Source organism: Ischnura elegans, chromosome 9, assembly GCF_921293095.1.
Source record: "Ischnura elegans chromosome 9, ioIscEleg1.1, whole genome shotgun sequence".
Lineage (NCBI taxonomy): Eukaryota > Metazoa > Arthropoda > Insecta > Odonata > Coenagrionidae > Ischnura > Ischnura elegans.
The window spans coordinates 79,613,842-79,637,720 of NC_060254.1; the positions used below are offsets into that span (position 1 = coordinate 79,613,842).

Consider the following 23,879-nt stretch of genomic DNA (forward strand, 5'->3'; position numbering starts at 1 on the left):
CATATTCTTCTTATGGCTTCTTCATTACTTCCTTGGTCGATCCATTTCATCCTCTTCATTTTTTATATTCTTCGAATTCTTTTACGGCCCTTAATTGTTGTTATTCTCGTCAAACTATAAAACCACCAACAAGTGAAGCCATTTTTTCCCAAATTGACGTCCAGCGGATAATGTACAGACACCTATTATTTTGTGAAACATTTTCCGAGCTTTGAGCTTCGAAGACGTTATAGTCTCAAACGGATTGATGATAACGAAAGGAAATCTCTGTATTTATTGTGCAAGGACAAAATTAATTAGGGAGTGCAGAAATAGTATCTATGATAAGCTTGAAATAATTGCTGAGACGGAAGCAGTCTTCTGAATTAGAGTGCAAATTATGCTCGCTAGTAGAAAAATTATACTCTTCCTCTCTCAGAACTGTAATAGGAAACTCCTGCTTTTAGACGTTCAAGAGTACGATAATTATCGTTACTTCATTCCAGCCGAGAGCAATAAAGTTTTGCGCGTTCAACCGAACATAAAATAACTTCGTTTGTAGCTGAAGTGCCATTTCTTCTTCGTATTCCACCGGCCGTGGTGAACTTAGCAATTACCCTGAATTAGAGAGCATTTTTCTCAGACGTTTCTGTTTGAATGAAAATGTTTTCCCGCACCGAAATTGCTTTGCTCCCCTTCGCATTTAGACCTCAAATAGTCGTCGAATAAGTCTACTTTTGTAGTGAAATACATATTTTTTTACAGTTGCTGATCAACATTGTTTTTCTTTGAATGCATTTTTTAAATATGAAAATCATCTACCAACGAATCAAAATCAGTTCATATTTAGCCGTAAATTTTCATCATTTTAACCCGCATAAAAGTTTTCTTATCTAGGACTGTTGCGCGCTTGCATTCTATCTCTCCTAGCACTCCCCTAGTTTGACTGCTGCCGTATGTTCTAAATGATACAGATAACCCTCAATAACTTCGAGTATCAAAGTTGCCATGAAGGTTGAAAGAGTAATGAAGTCGTTGTTGATTTAGATGGAAAAGAAAATAACACGGAAGTTCATAATTTCTGTGCGTCAGATATTAAGACGAAAAATAAAAAGAAACAAGCATAATAAACAGTAAGTAGTGGTCAGAAAGATAATTCAATCGCTGCATTACGATACTGCATGTCGTTGTCTTAGTGTTTGGCTTGTCTCTATTTAAGGCTAACATAAGATTAGTGTTGCATGCCTGGTGTGGCCACACTGCGGTGGTGGCTTGAACGGTACCTGTAGTAGATGTAAATATTAACGATTAATGGAAGACTCTCATCAGTTTCGGTTGAGCTATTAATGCATAGGAGATTGTATCGCTAAAAGGTAGCGGGGTATCGTGATAAAGACTCCATCAAACAAAGCGTTACACTGTGTAACATGTTATATGAAACAAGTTACATATAACATTTTTTACGAAACAGTTACAAAACCGTGTAACATTACATGTAACATTGTGTTGTATAACGCGAATTTTTGTTTTATAACACAATGTTACATGTAATATGTTACACAGATTTGTAACTTTTTCGTAAAACACGTTATATGTAACTATAATGTGTATACCGTAAGTTGGCGCACGAGTCCGCGAAGTACCAGAGCCGCGAGCAAAGGAGGGGAGGAAAGGACCAACAAAAAAACTGTATGGGACCGACACAGGTAGCTGGCGGGTCCATTCGCCCGCCCCCTTCCTCCCCCCGACGAAGGCAACCAGCACCTCTAATATACTCATCTAGTTATTTTTTAGTCGTTTTACTGTATGTTTTGTTTTAACTTTCGACCTTTTCGGTATTTCTGATCGGAACACTTCGTTTTTTTATATCATTCTTCCTAGCTTTTTTAGTACTTTACAAATATGCTATTTAGATTGAGATATTATGAGAAAGTAAAAAAAGTTAATGATTCTATTAGAGGTGCTTGTTGCCTTTGTCGGGAGGAGGAAAGGGACGGGCGAACGGACCCGCCAGCTACCTGTGTCGGTCCCATGCAGTTTTATTTGTCGGTCCTTTCCTCCCCTCCTTTGCTCGCGGCTCAGGTACTTCGCGGGCCCGTGCGCCAACTTGCGGTATACAGACTATAGTAGACATTTCAAGGCTACAGGGGTTTTAATCAATAATGACTGCTGTGCTGCATTCCTGGTGTAGAAACACTCCCTGTCACACACCATGGTGGTGGTTTGCACGGTACCTCGTAAATGTAGATGCGAATGATGGGTTACAAATTGGTGGCGCCCTTCTTGAGTGATTGCTTTCAGGCGTTCTTTTTTTTGTTGCTTCTTTTTCTTCACGAGAGAATCGTGTTATTCGGTCCAATTGCACGCGTGTGTCCGTTGAGTTTATGGCTCGCTACAATGTTCTCCGTTGTCGTTTGCAGGTGTGCTCTCGTCCAATGGACCCCCGTCGGAGGGACTGGAGGTGGGGGGAAGGAGTGAGGAGGGGTTGAGGGAGGAGAGGCAGTTGAGAAGTGGGAAGCGGAGGAGGAGAGCTGCCGAGGAACACACGGGTGAGTGATTGCCACTAAAAAGAGATATAAAAAATCAACCGAGCAGCGGTGCTGCAAGACCAAGGGCCAAGATTTACTCCTCAACCGAAAAGTCTGAACCTCTTTCCAATTTCCTTCCTCTTTCAAAAATATGTCGCGGGTTAAAAAATGAACGAAGTTCATACAGCTATAACCAGAAGGACCAGAGAAATGCAACGCATTTTTAAACATTCAAAAAATATATATTCATAACTTTAACAATATCATGAAAACAGTGAATAATAATGGTGGGAATTTCACTTATCAGTATAGTAATGGGGGAAATTTCACTTATCAGTCATTCTTCAGTCAGTCAGCCTCCTTGTCTGCAGTTCCGCCGACACTTGGGGGCGGGGGAGGGGCTGGGGCAGCTGAGGCACCACACATTCTCACTAATAGTTCCACACACTGACTCTCACAGCTGACCCCGAGATTGACGACGACTGGTCGCACGCACAAACACAAAAAATTGAATATCGGAATAAAACTACGCCCTCCTGTGGCAGTTACGACAACTAAAACATATTCTGTTTACGGAACATATTTTATTTTCTTTGTCACGGCATAATTTAAGCCAAATAGCTTGAGCTAATTTTTCTTCATATTTCCGTAGCTAACACCAGGTCGTGAAGGCTTCAAGTTTTGCCTGGTTACCAGTTCCAATGGTCCATGTTTTTTCCATCACGATTTTTTCACAATGAATTTCCATGTCTGCGGTAGGAATATTGAACTAAAAGGATAAAGTTATGGGGAAAAGTTGAGCAACAAAGATGCTGATGGTTTTGAGGACAACGAAGTTGGAGTTAAGGTGCGTTTACACTATGAAACATGTTACATAAACAAGTGATGTATAAGATGTTTTACGAAAAAGTTACAAATCCGTGTAACAAGTTACATGAAAACCATTGTGTTGCAAAACCAAAGTTCGTGTTATATAACAAGTTTTTTGGTTTCCCTCACGAAGTGGGAAAATGTGTAACACGTTACAGAAAAGAGGTGAGGCGCACAGTGGGGATAGCGAGTTGAGGGGTTAGCTAGGACGGAATCTGTAACATGTTACTTGTGCATTTTTGGCTCCGCTGAACTCTTGTTATGAAAAAAATGTTATATAAAACAAATTTTACAAGTAACTCGTTACATGTAGCATGTTTATATAACATGTTACATAGAGTAAACGCACCTTTAAGGAGTCAAGAAACGGAATTTATATCTCCTTTCCAGTCTGATAAGCCGATTTTTATAATTCGTCGAGTGCCAAGTCGTTAATTTAAATTAGAATTTTTCATTGGAATCATGATTAAATTAAACAACCACTCAAATAGTTTGCACAACTGGAGGCTAACATCAAAGATCAAAACTAATAAAATTGAGGCCTGTTAGACGTAATTTATGGGGGAACTAAATACCGTCCTCAAAATGACCATTGAAAGAGATTCAGCTTGAAATAAAAGTACGGAAAATCCGAATTCCTCCGGTTGAAAAAAAAATATCTTAGCCTCTAAATCTCGGATAATTACGTGGAAATTGGTTTTTATGAGCTTCCATATATTTAATAGGATTATTTTGATCAAGGTGATTCAATGCTTGAGAAGGCTTTTAGGTTTGAATTCAGAGGAAGTTGCGCTGGGATAGGAGGGGAAATTTGGAAAAATCGGAGTCCAATTTCTCCGGGATGAGTTCTCAAATGAAGCTAATTTGGGAATTTATTGAAGGGATGATCAGGGAGGGCTCAAAGGGAGCTCTGAGGAAAGGATTAAAGCTGGGAATCGCGCGTTTGGGACTGGCATTAGGGAAATTGGCAGGATATGCAGAATGTCACGCGATAACTACAAGGTCTCCGCTCCTAGTGATACCGATGGGATCCATGCACAGTAGGCCGGCCCTTATTTTTCAGAATTGCGAAAAGTTATGTTTTCCTGGTCTCAAAATGATCCAAATGAGGTCCATATTCACGTGTTAAAATTTGGTTACTTTAAAATAACGGCAACCCGTGCCCCAAGGGCCCTAAGTACTAAGGACCCTCAAATGAGTTTTTTGGGGTTTATAAGTTCTATTCCTATGTAAAACGTAAAAGTAAAGCCCTTTAGGGCCAATTTTCTGTTTGTTTTGATCTATCTCTAAGCGTTTAGGAGATATCGTCCGTCGTAATGTAATCCCCCCAGGGCGCCTCCCCGCACCGCGGCACCGCTGAGGTACGGCCCGCACCACTTACTACAGACTTCTCCTCAACCCCCTCCCCTCCCTTGGAAAAGGCTTTGCTCCTGATGACAAGATTTACATGCTAGTGGTGCAGTATTTAATAGGTTGTTCCTCTGGTGTCATGATTAATGTTGTTAAAGCCTATAATGTCAATTTTAACCCTTCAACGCCGTCCTATGTACTAGGTACCGACCCCTTAAACCTTGATTTTTTGCCGCCATACGGCCGCGAGCCATTCCAGCAGGCTTTGTTACAAAGTGCTCTGTTATGTACAAAATATTATAAGCATGTGATACAATTGTGTCTATGAATTATAAAGGAATGAAGGGAATGAGCAGGGCTTCCAGGGCTCCAACAGTAGATAGAAATATCCAAGGAAGACGAAACGAGATAGTCAGTTCACGGATGCAGATCACTGTAGAGAGATAGTTCTTGTGTATAGTGTGCAAGGGATAGAAGGTGCTAAGTGTTTTAGGATGTAAGGAGAAAAGTGCTGAAATAAATACTTTATCATGAACGTGATGTTCATTTTAAGAATAGACCAACAAGGAAAGAGTGTAATCAAGACTAAATCCAGGCATTGAACTGGTAGGAAAAGAAAGTGAAGAAATACTCGGCTCAAATTTACCTACAGTGAGAGAAGTACTGTGTGTTTTCTCTGTCACCTATTGGGTTCGAAATTTGTAAGACTTAGTGCGAGAAAAACCGTGAGAAATGCGTCTCATCCATGGTACAAAACTAGAATTCCTGTTATTACGGTAAATAAGGCGATTTAAAGTTAGAAAAATTACGCAAAGAATGGATGAACGTGCAACGACATAAAGAGACCGCGAACTACAGTAGAGATGAAGAGAAGAGAATCTTTCGTAAGGAAACTTGATGACTTGTTTGAAATTGCAAGGAGCGCTACCATTGAATTTTTGACGCACGACGGGGAAAGTGCAGTTAATCTCTCGGATAAATATACTTGGGCTGAAGAAATAAGTTCTTACGCAAATAAAGAGAGGAAAACGAAATGCAGTTAGTGGTGGAATAGATTTCAATATATTCAAGAAGAAAGTAAAAGGTGTGGTTCTCCCCTCCTAACAGTGTCAGAAGAACAAGAAATACAATGAAAATGTATTTTATTTTGGTTAATGTACCGAAATTCATGGACAGAGTGAAAATAAATTGATCTCCTGGATTGGGAGTATTGTTATTGCAATTAAATTCTTTCTAAGGTAAGCAAATTTCTTCAGAGGCTAGATATTAACAGTGTGACCCAAGTCCTTGCCGAGGGAGGGGAGGGGGTTGAGGGGAAGTTTATAGTAAGTGGTGCGGGCCGTACCTCAGCGGTGCCGCGGTGCGGGGAGGCGCCCTGGGGGGATTACATTACGACGGACGATATCTCCTAAACGCTTAGAGATAGATCAAAACAAACAGAAAATTGGTCCTGAAGGACTTTACTTTTACGTTTTACATAGGAATAGAACTTTTAAACCCCAAAAAACTCATTTGAGGGTCCTTAGTACTTAGGGCCCTTGGGGCACGGGTTGCCGTTATTTTAAAGTAACCAAATTTTAACACGTGAATATGGACCTCATTTGGATCATTTTGAGACCAGGAAAACATAACTTTTCGCAATTCTGAAAAATAAGGGCCGGCCTAATGCACAGGGCTAAATAGGGATGATTCTGATCCTTTTTCTGTTGAATGTATTCGCGTTTCGTTGAAGATAATGATTGATTGCGATCTCGTTATCTTTTCCGTCTATCCACCAACCTTTCCATTGCGTTCTTAGTGGATTATTCCCAACTCCGCGTAGTAAGCGTTCATTTTAACTCAACCAGGTACAATATGAAACTTCATCAAACGAGATTCATCGGAGCGAATGCTTAATTCACTATTAAAAGTTCCTCGTTGAATCGTTTACAATGTGATTTGGCTTCCACTGAGCATATTCCCCTCACTGATTAACATGAAACTCGTCTAACTCTTGCTTTAAAATGGTTTAAAGCGTAAAATGAAGCATGCAAAGGATTTAGTATATGTGTACTTCCATGCTGACTCGTAATATTGATTTCGCTGCATTCGTGCGCATACTTCGGTTAGTCTTAATGGTTACGGGTGGCGGCAATTTTTATACCATGTGTAAGCATAAACAGTTGGAAGGGCGGGAAGGGGGAGATTAAAGACAAAATGGATAATATCAGGGAATGCGTTTGGTGCACGAAGATGAAGATGATGCATAAATGCGTCGCAACTATAGTCTGTATACCGTAGGATGTCGCACGAGCCCGCCAGCTACCCGAGTCCCCGGCGGGCCCGTGCGCCACCCTACGGTACACAGACAATAGTTGTACGAGTCAACTTGTATGTGGACTTATACCACATCCATTGCATGTTTCATTTCACATCATTGTGTTCCACAACATCTCACATCGTTGATTTCATTCGGTCTAAAGCAGCTCTCTTCATTTTAAGTGGGGGTGCGAAAATGTACGAGTTAAACGAAGAAGTTAGGCTCATAGAATGTGTGAGATCTGTGTCAAAAGTAATGCTGACCTATTTTTACAAATCTTTCAGAAGATACTAATTCATTCCGTTTTAAGTTCGCTAGCAATTAATATGGATTTAGATGACAACGTAATACATGATTTGCGCCCATTACAAGCACACTACCGCATCTATTTGCAAAAACAATCCACTTCATTTCCTTTTTGGCTCTTCTCTAAGGTCTGATGATATTTCCGTCATGCTTTATCCTGTTTTCGCTGCATCTCAAAGTACTCTTTTCGAACAGTCATATTACTGCAGTTTTTTTCTGCGGGAACGAATGAATAATGAATAAATTTTATTTATGGCCTTGATTTATCCAAGTGAGCAAATACTAATACATGAAGCAATTTCTGCACAAGCAACATAAATTAAATAAAAAACTGGTACCACTCTCTGGGCAATAAGAAGCAAAAATATTTTTACACCGGAGTAAAATTACACCGATGAGAACACACAGTCATAATCAGGAGCAAGAGAAATATCAGACAAAAATTTCCCACGTAATTTGTAATATCATACCATTAAAATAAATTTAATTTATTTGCGTAAGTACTTACTGAGGTAATAATTGAATAAATTTTCTATGATTATAGACAGAGTGGAGACATTTATACAGATAACCACCGGAAATTCCAGAGATTATTACCAGAGTTCTGAAAATATTTAGCATTTCTCCGAGGAAAAGGACCCAAGAGGTAGGGAGGGCCAGTTCCAGTGGTTCAACTATAAGAGACTGATTTTGGTTTGGAAGAAAAATATTCTGGATGTCTTGAAGAGAGTGAAAAGAGGAATATTTCCTCTAACAAGTGGATGTCCTAAGCAATGACAAATTGTGGAGAAACTCCGAGTAAATACGGAGAAAGATGCCAGTTGACCTAGGTAATTAGGAGCTCTAAACTCTGAAAAGGACCGCTACAAAGAGGCAGCGGAATGAATTCTGAGGGGAGAGAGATGACTTTCCGCCCGGGTCGTTTGGTCACGTGACTTCGGTCGGAAATTATTCTGCAAAGCGTAGCTAGGAGTCGGCCGGAAATTTTGAATGGAGCGGCGGAAAAGGTCTCCCTCTCTCTCTCTCTCTCTACGAGTCGAGGAACCGTGAGTACCCTTTCGCTGTCATTAGTTGAGCTCTCGTGCCGCCAACTCTTGAGGGTCAACTGCTTTGTGTTCGTGCGTCTCAGCGCAAATTGCTGCCCCTGATATATGCGAGGATTTCGGATTTTGGATATGTTTACGGCGGCGTGGAGGAAAACTGCTTATGGATGTCGACGAGCGGTCAAAGGTTGAGCGAGTTTTTAATTAACTATAATCGTGATTACAGGGCGGATGTCTCTTGTAAAATTATGGAGATTTGAATAGATATGGGCCCCAAGTATCAATTTTAACGATAAGATATTTTTTAATATCATAATTATTATTTTAACGATAACGACATAATAATTATTATTTTAACGATAAGATATATAACGATAAGGGTTTAGTAAAAGAAGTTGACAATATTTACGACTTTATATGTGTTGAAGGAACATCACCTTTGTAGATTAGTTTTTGCACAAAAACAAATAAAATATTCTGTCCACCATAATAGAACCTTTTCTTAATATTTTTCTGGTCATTTGAACCAACCATGCCCTTAGCTGAGTTGAAGATGAACACCCAAAGAGACAGCAAAACCTGGAAAATTGAATTTAAAATTTTAATATTTTATTTAAGATCTATAAAATTGATTGGCAATTGGTAATACGAACTTTTAGGCTTAGTAAAAAGTTAGTAACAACTACGATGATATATGTGTTGAAGGATGACTACCTTTGTAGATTAGTTTTTGCAAAAAAAGTACAAATCGCTAAAATTGTTTTATGAGTTGATGCATCCCAAGCATCCATTTAAAAGATTTGATTTTATATTTCGAAGGTTTAGGATTGGTAAAAGAAATTTAATAATCTGATAGTATGTACGACGCTATACGTATTGAACGAACGCGACCATTGTAGATAAGTTTTTGCACAGAAACACAAATCAAGAAAACATTTGTTCTGAATTGATATGTCCCCCAAATATCAATTTAAGTGATTGGAAATTGGTATTACGAACAAGAAGGGTTTAGTAAAAGAAGTTAATAATATTTACGACTTTATATGTGTTGAAGGAACACCACCTTTGTAGATTAGTGTTTGCACAAAAACACAAATCTATAAAATTGTAATCTGAGTTGATTCATCCCCAAGTATAAATTAAAACGAATGCATATTTATATTTTAAAGATTTAGGTTAAGTAAAAAAAGCTGATAATATTTACGACTTTATATATGCTGAAGGAACACAACCTTTGTAGATTAGTTTTTGCACACAAACACAAATGAATAAAATTCTTTTCTGAGACGATGTATTCCTTACGTATCAATTTAATCGATGGAATTTTTTTAATACGTATAAAAAAGCTGATAGTATATTTACGACGCTACATGTGTTGAACGAGCACGATTTTTATAGATTAGTTTTTGCACAAAAAACAAATAAAATATTATGTCCACCATAAAAGAACCTTTTCTTAATATTTTTCTGGTAATTTGAACTAACCATGTCTTTAGCTGAGTTAAAAATGAACACGCAAAGAGACAGCAAAACCTGGAAAATTGAATTTTAAATTTTAAATAAAATTTTATTTTAAACTATGGTGCCATTGGCTTTTCCATGTAATATGCCCTAATATTATATTTTAACCTAGCAGTCTTAGCTTTTATAAATGTACCCAGATGATATTAAGAGGATATATACCTAATTAGACTTATCAGCAGTGTTCATGTCTGGTAATATTAGAAACTTAACCCTCATTGCATTGGGTATGAAAACGTGATTTCGATTATGAACGGCAAGCACTCATATTCTCATTATCAAGGAAGAAGATTGAATAGCTATTATACCAATATCCCCGTTCTAGGTCGTGTGCGCCCTTGGCGAACCGTTTTATGAACATAGCGCATGAAACAGGAAATTCCCTCTTAAATTAAAATTCAATAGCAATCACTTCTCTTGAGGCGCTCCCATGACTATAAGCAAATTGGTTCTTCTTCTTCAATCTTGTATTCAATCCCAATTGTCTGAAAGTTAACTTCTCCAAAAACATCAATACCCTCTTATAGCTTAGATAGATTATCTCATAGCGAATTGGTCTAGGTACTTAAAGAATAAAATAAATATTGCAAAATTGCGAATTGTGAAAAATGAACAATTTTACAGTTAAATAATTATTATGCTTATTTTCTCAAACCAAGGCTGATAATAGAGGGATAAAATCTTATTTTGTTAGCTTCCTTTTATAAATTTTCTGCTCTATAAGTTTTTTATCCGCGGAGCTAAACGTAAATGGACACCAGCAATTCCAGACTTTTCACACTCTCTAGATAAGGACTCTACCATTAACTGATTAGGCATCTCTTTTATGGCATTTAACCCCTTAACCACGCATGTTTTGCATGACATATTTTAAAATTCAGGCAAGAAACGGAAATTAGTTTTCGCTGTCTCTTATCAAGGGCTTAGATTAGAAAATTGTTTTTGCGTATATAATTCTTTTCAAGATAACATACCTATTTACTAGTGGAGAAATAACTTGAACCTTTTATTGCAAACCTTTGGATCTTAGGTAACAGGAATGACTGTGGCAAAAACGGAGGTGTTTTTTTTCGTTTTTCAGCATGGATCGTGTCTCTTGAGTGCTAGCAAGCATTTGTTATCTCCATTCGAGTACAATTTCGTATGAATGTAATACGCATTTTTACCCTCTGATTTCTGGCTTTTTTCCATCTACCACAGCACCGTTGTCCTCTTCCTTTTTCCATCATATGTTCCTATCCCTTTTGTAACGTTTTAAGAACATCCACTACTAACCAAACAAATAATTTTAGTACAATTCAAAAACCAGCTCTATATTTTAAAACTTTGGAGCAAAAAAACAACATCAAAAAGCAACCATGATTATCACAATCCCATTTATATTTTGTACTACCACTCACTGAACCACCGCCATGTACTGCGCCATTGTGGATCTTGAGTTCTTCGTATCCCTTTCCTCCCGTTCTCTTCTCCTCTCGTAGGCGCCTCCTTTTCTCTGCGTTCTCTTCTTCTCCCTGCCGATCTTGAATTCTGCCGTATCTCTTCCTCTGCTCTCTCAATACACCGCTACTTTAGTCTTTCTCTCGATCTTTCTTTTTAACACGTCTGCCTCCTCCTTCTCTCCATACACGACTGCCCTTTTTCCCTTCACAACAATCTCCCCGTCCCTCACTACCATTGTTAGTTTGAAATTACATACAAACAACATGGTGGCTTGTTTATGTTATGTTACACTTTCTTTCCTTACCTGTCAATTTATTTGTACGATATTTTATAATTTATACGATTTTATCATTTTTGCGTTATTTACTTTTCAATTATTTTTGTATACCCTTTTGCAGCAATGATGATTGCCTCAGTCTTTTTCGGTAGCAACTGCGGGTGACGTCTGTCGACCGAGCTTTCATGAACATGAAACAATACTCGTCGATAATTTGTCCTGCAGTGGGCAATAAGCTTGATGAACAAAGTGCCTAAAATAATTTTACCGAAAGGCAATGATGCATTTTCATTTCACTTTCGCTCTCAATTTTTTATTCTTATTTTCCCCACGCTGTTTTCCTAATTGAAATTATGTTATGCATTTTTTCTTTTATGTTGCCATTTGGTTGGCATGCAGATTTTGCCAGGCAAGGAGAAATATATAGAAATTTTCTCCTCGCTATGGAATTATTTTTATTTATTTATTACCTTTTTCCACAAGTAGGTTATTGCCATATTGCATGAGATTTAAAATACATGAATGAAAATGCTTACTCGCCTAAACCTTTAGTCTACCGAAAGGTAGGAAATTTTGTGAAATTTCAATTATATGCGATGCTCCACAACTAAATAAGTATATTCAAAACCACATCTACTGGTAAATAATATTCTCCGATGTAATTTCGTTATACTTGAGATGCCAGCAAATTTTGCAAAAGGCTTAAGTTTGGACACCATGAATATTTAAACATGATAATGTAATTTTGAAATAAATTATTTAGAGATGTTTCTTTCGGGAAATGCTGCGATCCATTCTATTTACACTTATTGCAGCCTCTACTTCTATGGTGATGTCTTCTGTTCGAAAAATATGTACTAAAATTGGAAAATTGATTCCTTTTGAAAGAGCTTCTTCAGCCAAATTTTTCTCCGGTAAATCTTCACTTAATGACATCGACGAAGGCGCGAACATTAAAATTGTATACCGGTGAGCAATCTCACCTCAACCAGTCAGACAGCAGAAGGATAAAAGATGACTTGCGCATGTGCACTTTTGACTTATTTTGTGTTGCTTGCGTGAAAATGAAAATGAAAATCGAATTAGTTCATGGGATTTTGAATACTACCAGAAGGGAACATCAATTATTATAGTTTCTTTTTTTTATTTTTATTACAATTGTTAATTATTGTTATTTTCATTATTATTATTTTTAATATTATTTTCTCCCATTTTCAGTTTTGTGATTGTTTTTCTTTTTCTTTATCCTTTTTTTACTTTTCATAACAAATTCGCATCAGCGAATTCAAACAATTGACAATGAGATACAAATGCAAGTTTAGAGAGACCTGTGATTTGAAGTAGGTTGGGACATACGAAAGACTCATAGGCGAGTGATTTGGTGAGATCGCTAATTCCGTCTCTTTCCTTATTTACAATTGTAATTCAATTAAAAGTGTGGCTTTCCAATCGCTGATAGCGGCAGTGCGTTCTGATGTTGAAACGTTGGGAGAAAATACCCAATACCACACCCGGTGGGAATCTCGAGAAATTTTTCATCAAGCATACAAATGCTTTAAGTTCAGCGTTCCACCATTTTTGCGCCGATATTAGTACTTGATGCATTTAAGTAGGTATCAAACTTTAAAATCTTACGATAATTTGCGACCTGAAGACGAAAGTAGTCAAGCTCTCGAAGAAATGTCACTTATAAGTAGCAATCGCGGCTGGAGAACCCGGAATATTACATTCATCATGAACATCGCCGTGGAAACCTACTCAAACATTTCATAACCCTCACACAACAATTTCCATTTTCTTATGGATAAACTGGTAGGCACTTGGCTACCTCCCTTAAAGTGACACCTTTACGTAGACGGTCATTCGAACTGGACTGGTCCTGTTCAACTATAGGTGACTCTGACAGGTGCAATTACCACTGGTCCGACCTGTCAGCCCACCGTCATGGGCCTCTAAAACGCGCTAGCCTTTTCACGCGACAAGGCTGCTGCAGTCCAAGGGAATGGACAACCAGCATGGGGGATGAATTTAATCACCGACTCGAACGCAGCGCAAACAGTTCTCCGATATTGCAGGCCCACCTACGGTTTTAGTACCCTCACGCGACCTTCCATTACCGAATTAATGTCCCTGCAGTTCAATAGGCATCAGCGCGGGTGACGTGTCACAATCGCAAGGTATTCGGAAGAGAATCTGTTGACACGGCTGCCCATGCATGCTGCACTTCGTCTAGTTAGTCTGCCTCCATCAAATTCGAAGATTATTTCGAAAATGGTTGATATGACGCATCGTTTCCTTTAGAACAGTATTAATCTTGAATTCTACGATTATTTATCCGTCCCTTCCGAGCGATAGCTCAAGCGATCGCTCCAATGATAGCGGAAAAATGACGTTTTAAGCGATCACTTCCGCCATGGCTCCAAGGATGGAAATCCCATCTATCAAATTAACAATCATCACTCAATGACTTTGCCCGAGGCCTGGTTAAGTAAGGTGAGGGTTCAGCTCCCTCAAACTAAAGCCTGAATAACGCGTTTCTCGAAGCATCTCGTCTCCTCCTTTCTTCGTATGTCTTCCTCATTACTAATTCGGTCGATACGTTTGATCATCATCAGCCCTCAGTAGCTCCATATTAAGAAAAGTATCCACCCTTGATAATTCCGCTCATGTAATTTTTCATGCCTCATTGCGGTAGAGAAGCATACTTCAAATTTAAGTTCTGACAGTTTTTTTCTTACATCTATTTTAAAATTTCCAGTTGTGCGTTTTGTATATATTTTTGGTGGAATTATCTCTTCGTTTGGGCTATTGTCTTGATAATTCTTTCTTGCATCGCTAATTATTCTGCTTTCCAAATACCAAATTCTAAATTCTACCAATATAATAAAAAAATACCAATTTCCAAATTCTAATATACAAATAATAGAATTCGTATGGCTACAAAAATCTACCGTGGATTAGGTGGACTGAATCATTGTTTAATCCACCATTGTATTTTATGTTGTAACTTTATTATATGCACATGAATAATAAATGAGAAATCTGTAGCAATTTTGAATTAATCGAATCCAGGGGCTATTGAATTTTTTTTTCTCTTTGATCGGTAATTTCAGCAAGATCTCAACTCATTTCTGCGTTTCAGCGATTTCAGGTATTCGCTTCAAATTATTCATACGTCCGTGATAAAAACACATCGATAGCATTTCCAATTGACGGTGTAATATGGGGGAGTAATTTTCGCAATTTAGTTCTGTTTTGGATTGGTAGGCAATAAAATGTGGATATCTTTTCTGTATTAATCGTTTCGTCGTATTTACTTATATTTCATTTTTTAATATCCTCCAACAATTCCAACTTTCAATCCATGGTACCTGTGATTTATGGCATTGATTCATATTGGAAGAATATATATCATTGAAAATTATTTTTATTTTTAACAATCAGCTTCAGAGCTTTTAGCTTTTACTCGATTATCTCATGAAAAATGCTGATTACATCAAAACCAGTCGGGCGATGAATATCATTCACTGGAAAAATTAAGTCATTTTTTGCGTCATATAGAGGTTTGGAAAGATACATGTGATGGATTTGGAAACATCCTCAGTTATCTTATTTTGACTTAGACGTTTACTTGAACACATTTCGGTCCCTGTATGTTTATTTCCTTGTTGGTCATGATTATGATTAGAATTTATTCATCATAGATCTCAGGATTTCTGGTGAATTAACTCTGATGAAAAATATTCATAGAATAGCTGCATGATTTAATCAGTGGCTGATTTCCAAGGCATCATGATTTGTTTTCTAAATTACCAGTTATGGAGTGCATGATGACAATATCATAATGCAAAGACTTAGGTCCGTAACGCAGAATGGAAATGAGTCCTTAAGATAAGTAAAAATATCCCTCTAGCTTCTCGTAATGCATTTCTACAATACGCTACGCATGGCACTCTATAGTGAATATTTTGTCCGACAATATGGAAAACCACGAAAGAAATTATGTTAAACCTGTAAATTGGAATCATCAGTGGAATAATATATCCCTTATAGAACTCAAAGGGAACTCCACAAAGATGCATAGTTAAAGTAATTGTTTAAAGTAAAAGTTAAAGTAAGATTAACTTAAAATGTTTTAAAATTAAACTCAACGCATCATACTAAGTGAAGCCTCTTGAAGTATTATTCTGACCTTTCCAAATTTTATTGTCGTTCTGGGAAACACTTTTCCCTATTGCACAGTTTTCCAATATTAAAAAGAAATATAAAATGCCTATTTACTTGTGATATCCATGAGTTTCTCCGCGGAAACGATGCGTTTTTTGCTGTTATCGTACGCACATGCGATTTGTGACATTCATTCATATTGGAAGGATAAATCATTGAACAATGCTTAGTATCGCGGATTAATATACCTTTTATAGAATTATCATAGGGATTTGGTGTACCGTCCCCTTTCAATAGGCTCGCCATTATATTCTAAAATATTAGACTAGGCGATGAGTTTTGCTGAAATACCCCGGGCAATACTAACGGATTTAAAGATAATGCTCGTACGCATTTTCATTCATAGAAATTCGAACGATATGTTGCGGCCCATTTTCGCGTGAAAATAGTGTTCTATCGCCATCTACCATTACTGAAGCAATGAAAAAGCCATTTTATTAAAAAATTCCACATAATCCCAAATAATGCCCAGATAGCATAGCATTAATTTCGTATTTGCCATTGGATACTCGTCTTTAGTGAGTGAATTTTCGTAATTTAGTGCAATAATCGATAGCCTTGCATCTTAATTCCCATTGATATGCACATTTGAATGGTTGGTATTCGAGGTATTGGTTTAGCTCCAATCAGTTCTACTGGCTATTTGTTTACTTATTTAGCGCTTTTTCGCCGTAACTGAAGACACTTCCTATAAGATTTAGATTTTTCGCACACATGCCATGGGATAACGAACAATATTGACCACTTATAACCAATGTGAACACATGAGTTACATTGGACGGGTTATTAAGGATGGAAAAGAGAAGAAATACGTTGCTCGAAAAGGCTACCGGATATGATAGCGGAATTGATAAGCTGCATCGAAGGTGTACAGATCATAGTAGACGTTAAGGAGTTCTGCTTCTTGAATGGAACCATACGAGACTGGAGCCAGGGGTGCCGACTCACAAAAAATATTGGGGGGGCCCAAACCGGGTATCTTGCCCCGTGAAATTTTATAAGTAGTGAGTTTTAAGTTTTTTAAGCATTTTAGAAGAGTCATACGATCAACATTAGAACCCTGATATCTCGAATCTCGATATGTGGACACTCCGGGGAATATCGACAAGCCGGACACATTCTTTCCTCACGCCCATAACGAATTTTTGAGGGGGCTCGGGCCCCCTCAGGCCCCATGGAGTCGGCGCCGCTGACTGGAGCTACCTACCAGCACAAATATTTGAGCACTTCCCGAAAATATTTAGTATTTTTTTGAAATCGGTCAAAGAAGTAGGTTGAAAGGGTTTGTTATAATGTTGTCAATCGTGCTAATGCTGTGTTCATGTTGCCACCAAAAATGATCAACTTGTTACAATTTAATTATAATAATTACGAACTAATCTTAGGATTATTACGGAGGCTTCCGCGGTGAGTTGATTGGTGATGGTTTTCCGGGTTTACACCGCGTTGATTCATGTTTTTGCGGACGACAGTTTCGGGCGCGTTCCAGCTCCCGTCCAGGACCCGAAGACGGGAGCTGGAACGCGCCCGAAACTGTCGTCCGCAAAAACATGAATCAACGCGGTGTAAACCCGGAAAACCATCACTAATCTTAGGATTGTTGACTTGTGATCATGATACTCTCGATACGACCGCGAATTTGATACGTAAAATATTTTAATGTCAAGTCCTCAATAAAATGAATTAGGTTTCCCTTTCGTTGGAGTTTTAACGCCCAGGCGAATTCGGCAGCGTCACAAAGTCGCGCTCGCCCCGCCTCCCCACGAACAAACAAATAGAATGAAACTCCTCTCCGGTTCAAAGCGCGTTTATTCGGAAAGGGTTTGATTGCAGGGCGTGACGACTCCGACTGAATTCACCGCTTGTGGAAAGAACATTCTCTCCCTCTCCCTCTCTACCAAACCAACCATATTAACTCGCCCGGGCTAAAGGTTTTTGGCTCTCCCGTTTGAGTGAGTGACCGGTATCTGTTTCGTTTGACTCCCCCGAGGCCTAGCTATTGCATTGTGGTCTAACTTACGTTACCATCTTTTAGTCTCAAATCAGCCACGGTTTCTTGGAGCAAGAGTAGGTACTGTCACATTGAAATTTCCCGTGGAGAAAGCGAATTCGCGTTTTTTTGCAAGCTAAAAGTTATGAACGAAAATGAACTTTTTATTTCCACATATACATTTTTTTGTGTGTTCTATAAATTTTACAAATTTGTACTCCTCGCCTGAGGATGACGCAGTGCGTCGAAACCGCGGTCGTGATAAAATAAATATTTATGTGGAAAAACAAAGTTCATTTTCATTCATCATGACTAAATTCCACAAAGTGACGCCTCAAACCACCAACTAGCTAAAAATTACTTAGCTTGAACATTTTTTTTGTGGATGAGATGGTTTATTATCGTTTGATTAAAGTTTCGTAAATAGGGTTAAGTAGCTCGATCCTGAGCTGTATTTTTTTTAATCAGTACTGAAGCCGAAAAGAATTCTCGCCAAAAATTTTGGCGTTTGAGTGAGAGTCTGACTCACTGACCACCTGTCTTTTGCGTTGTGCCATAACTTCTTTTGCCATATTTTAGTTTAAAATTAACCGTGAATGCAAGAGTTTGTTAGAGCTGCGAGTTTGTATGCTGTAAATTGAAAATTTCGACTGGGGAAAGTAAATTCGCATCTTTAATTAATACTACAAAATACTTAACATGAACAAAATTTTGTGCGGAATAGATATGGTTTGTAAAAATAAATTTCGTTTATAAGAATGAGTCATGACGGTCCTTCAGTACTCGATTCACCATTCCTTGATTTTGGACCGCAATCTTTTTTTCAGAAATGACTTAGTGATGTGATAGATTTTGGCATGAATGCCTCAGAAATTTTCAAGCATACCATCCTGAATGACTGTCATTTGGGGCTCTTTGTTCGCATCGACGATATAGTCGAGCCCTTTCTTAATGAGGGCCCAAATTAGCGAAATGAAATGAATGTGCGGCGTACAATAGGATTTGATTTTCAACTGTTCGATAAAATAGAGTGGTAACTTATTATGTAACTATTAGTGAGGAAAGATTATTATTCATGTAATTTCGGAAATTTATTCTAGATGTACACCAAAGAACATGTGCTGAAAGGCTCACAAAATTCAAAGCCGCACTCCTTATTAAGCCCTATTCTTTGATTATCATACGGTATTTTTTTAGAAATTATCAAAATTAAAATAGAATCATTATTGATAATTCAATCCTGATAATGGTTTAATGGAGCCCACCCTATGCAATGCTAGTTGGCTTACTTCCTCGGATATCCTCCTTTGCAATTCCAACTTTATTTTTCCCACGTATTTGGCAATGAGTTAACACGATGTTTTTCAACATACGATCTAGAATATTCTTGTTAACTCGTCACATATCCACTCATGTATTTGCCAACAGATTAACGTGACGTCTATGCACATGTGATCTGTATTATTCTTGTTAACTCTTCATTTATTCACCCATGTATTCGTCATTGTCAATGCACATATGATCTAGAATATTCTTGTTAACACGTCCCTTACCCACTTATGTATTTTTCAATGAATTAACGCGATGTATATGAACATGTGATCCAGAATATTCATGTTAACAAGTCCCATATCTGCCCATGGAAAATGAGTCCGATGAAGTTAGTGCGTGTCACGTCGTAGCGCATGACGGGGAAGCGCGTGACTTCATGAGGGAATCCCGAGTGCCATGCGTCGACCCCGTACATCCGAAGTGCTCTGTGAATGCAAATCGGGGGCAACGAACTAATCCGGCCACCGGCGCTGCCTCCTCCTCGCTATGGCCATGCGGACGCGGCTGACGGGCCCAAAGGCTAAGGAAGGGGGGCTGCCAAGCGAGACAGCCTGCCTCTGCTGGGTAAACGTCCTCTTTTGACTGATGGAGGCCCATTGCGTCCGGAAATAAAGAAAAGCCTCTTCTTTTATATAAGTCGTAAAACGAATTTTTTTTATGGATAGGAGGTTAATCTTCGCCAGTGTCGTCGGAGAGGGACGTTTTATTTTAGCTTCGATAACACTCACTCGGTGATTCAAACCCGAAGGTTGGTGAGGATAGAGCTCACCCCTGATTAGGCCACAGGTGTGTTAAATTCAGGTATTCGGGGTAATTAAAGGTAGTGATATTTTAACATCGATATCACTCACTCAGTGATTTAAAATGAAAGTTGATTTTGATAGGTTAGCGTAGAGCTCACCCCTGATTAAGCCACAGGTGTGTTAAATTCAGGTATTCGGGGAATTAAAGGTAGTGATATTTTAACGCCGATATCACTCACTCATTGATTCGAAATGAAGGTTGATTTTGATAGGTGAGGTAGAGCTCACCCCTGATTAGGCCATAGGTGTGTTAATTATAAATATTCGGGGATATTGAAGGTAATGATATTTTATCATCGATGTCATTCACTCAGTGCTTCAAAATGAAAGTTGATTTGGATAGGTGAGGATAGAGTTCACCCCGAACAGGCTTGTGAACTTCACACGGTGAGCGTTGGGGACCAATTCTTTTCCCTTGGTCACCCCGTACTTCGAGGATATTTGTTTGGGGGTTTACGAAGACTTTACCCGGGAATTGAACCCGGACCCCTAAATAAGCTATGCTTACTAGATTAACACGCTCCCCAGCCTTAATATAGTTTTGTATTTTCATATGTTAAAAATTTGTATCAAGAACATGAGACATTAATTTTGAGTAAATGAAGAAGTTATGTATTGAGTAAATAAATAGGCATTATTCGCGCCGACAATATTGACCGTAAAACCTTTTTTTAAGTTTAAAGGGACATGATTGATATGGACCAAACGAAATAAGTTTGTAACAGAAGGTATTGTTAAAATTATTTAAAGTAGATATCTTATTGTTTAAAATAATCTATTGAGACGTTCCAAATTTAACTGTTAGGCAAGGAGATATTTGAAGGATCTTTTCGATGAACAAACGCAATTTTATTTTCTAGATCATAAAGCAATACGTGTACCCGAAATATTTTTAATAATATTACTATTGTTACTTTGTTTATATTAATATCTTCCATGATAGAGACAAACACGGTCTATGAACAACCTCATCGGAGTAGGGAATAGTGAATGGTATAAATTGTATAATGAGAAGCGGGAGGGGTTTTGAAACAGGGAAGCGGTTCTATTTTCAGATATAGGTAACGCACAGATGTTGAGTTGGAATACATTTTGGCATGAATGCCTCAGAAATATTGAAGCTGAATCTCTACTGAATGACAGTCATTTCTGGCCGTTTGTTCGCATTCTCGATATAGTCGAGCTTTTCCTGAATGAGGACCCAAATTAGCGAATTGAATTGAATGTGAGGCATACAAGTGGTTTTAATTTTCAACTGTACGATGAATTAGGGTGGTAATTTATTATGTAATACTGTGGTTAGATGATTATTATTAATATTTAGAAAATTTTATTTTGAAAAACACAAAAATATGTTCGTAAATGCCCTTAAAATTCAAAGTATAATCCGTATTCCTTACTAAGGCCATATTTTTGATAAGCATACGGTATTTTATTTTATTTTATTTTTTCTCTCAAACCACCGGTTACAGCTTTTATTGGCCATTTTACACCGGGGTGTTCAACAAATGTAACAAGTAAACGTACACAAACAACCATGCCATGGACCGGGGAAATCTACCCAGGCGGGACTCGAACCCGCGACCTCTTCTATGGCAGGAGAGAACGTTACCCCGCTGCCACCGAGGCCGGCAAAGTTTTAGATATTAGTAAAATTAATTTAAGGTCATCATTATTCGTTCATTCCTTATATTGGCTGACTACAGCCCCCTTTCCCCCTATTCATGCTAATTATGCGCTTACTTGCTCGGTTCTCTTCCAATATATTTTCATCTTTATTTCTCCCATGTCCTTGGGGCTTTTCCCTCAAGTTTTCTCTCAGTAATCATCATCACCGGTCAAGAATCCTAAGAATGATCTCTGCATTTCTTCAGGGTTATCTTCCGCGTCAGCTTGTTTGTAGACAACACTTTCGCTGGCTATCCTGCCAGCGTATTCAGGTCGAAGGTGGAGATGACGCAGGAGACGCTGGCAGGATAGCCAGCGAAAGTGTTGTCTACAAACAAGCTGACGCGGAAGCTAACCCGGAAGAAATGCAGAGATCAAACCATCGCCGCGGAAACTTGCGTTCTAAAATCCTAAGAATGGTTTGTCGTAGCTCTCTACTCAATTCTCCTATCTGCTAATCTTATCGCACCTACGTATTTCTTCTCTTTCACATACTTCTTTACCTGTACCACATATTTTGTTCTTGCTATCCCCTTATCCCTCGACGATTGTCTTCATCGGGCCATCATCTCTCAAGATGTGGTTGGTTGTAAGGTTGTTCCATCTTCTTATTAAGGCTTTCACGACGCTTCTAATCTCTCCTGTTCTTCTCAGGACTTCGTCATTACTAACTCGGTCGATCCATTTGATCCTCACCATTCTTCACCACATTTCGAAGTCCTATATCCTTGCTTTCACCGCTGCTTTTGTTGTCCATGCCTCATTTCCAAATAGGAGCGTACTCTAAATGTATGTTCTTATGATTTGTTTCCTTACTTCCATATCACCTACATCTACATCTACATAATACCCCGCAAGCCGCCTAAAAGACGTGTGGCAGGGGGTGTTAGGACACCAGCCGTTTACAGCTTTAAAAAAAAATGAAGTGCTCTAACGTGGTTGGGACAGGCGTTTATTAAAGTCCTTTATGGTTCGGGGGAAAAACGAATTCCCATATCTATCCGTTCGGCAAAACATTCCTCATAGTTTATCGCTTCTATCGGACCTGGAAATATAGTGTGGCTCTAATATTATGTTCTCTATGTCGCTCTTAAAGATATCCATTCCCAATTGTTCAAGCAATCTAAGACTAGCGCGCAGCCTCCGAGTCTCCATACTTATTGAGGTTTCCCGGTGTAATATTCTTTGCAAATTCCTTGTGCCTCAGGGTGTGAGCTATTCCTTTGGTTTATATTTCCTATACAGAGCTCAATTAGGTTTTTTCATATTCTACTCCTGTTTGTACTTCTCTAATTATTCCCTTATTTAGTCCCTTCATTTGATCTTCATCAAACCTCCTCCGGCTCCGGCTACCAGGTTTCGAAAGCTTCTAGCCATTTTTGGTCTAATTTTCCGATTGCTCTTGTTTCTGATCCATAGAGTGCTATACTCCACGCGTATGTTTTTATGTTCTGTTTCCTCGTTCGAAGTCCACTTTTCTTTTAGCAGAGCAGTTACTTTTCCTTCATGAATGCTTTCTCAGCTAGGGCTATTCTTTGCTTGGTGCCCAAAGTACTTCTTCCGTCCCACATGATGTTACCTCATAGATGATTGAATGAACTCCTAAGATCAATAACAAGTGGCGTTTAATCCTAGGTCATTAGCCAGAAATGTTTTTGTTTCAATCTAAAATACGTAAGAAAAAAACGAAAGGGAAAAAGTATGCAAAATATTTGCGAATTGAATTTTATGTGATAATAGTTATAAAAGTATTACCAGATTAACGATTTAAGTTTTTCCTGGTGAATACTTCTGACAAATATTTCTCGGGTTTGCATCCAGGTTAAAGCTTTTATATAAGCCGACGTTTCGGAAGACGACTTGTCTTCCATCCTCAAGGCTGTGTTACTCTGTCAGTATGAAATTGAACTTCGATAGAGTAACACAGCCTTGACGATGGAAGACAAGTCGTCTTCCGAAACGTCGGCTTACATAAAAGCTTTAACCTGGATGCAAACCCGAGAAATATTTATTACCAGATTGATTTCCTAAATGTATCAAATATTTGCATTTATTTAATACATTTCCTAATGTTTCCTAAATGAAATATACCAAGTATGAATCTCGCCATGAAAAAATACTTGAAACAAAGTCACTTGTTTCATGCAGTGTTTCCTAAATCATGTTAAAATTCATTAGTTTCAATATTCATTTTCGCACAACCATCAAATTGCTATAACAACTACTAACACGCGCCATTTCAG

The 23,879-nt window shown here is 38.3% G+C and overlaps 1 protein-coding gene across 1 annotated transcript in view; it reads left to right on the forward strand.

The window, feature by feature from the left end:
* Positions 1 to 23,879, forward strand: part of LOC124165291 — a 687,405-nt gene that overhangs the window by 479,321 nt on the left and 184,205 nt on the right. The window contains exon 5 of the mRNA XM_046542634.1: positions 2,400 to 2,528. The gene's annotated coding sequence lies outside the window, so the exon portion shown is untranslated. The remainder of the gene's footprint in view (positions 1 to 2,399; positions 2,529 to 23,879) is intronic.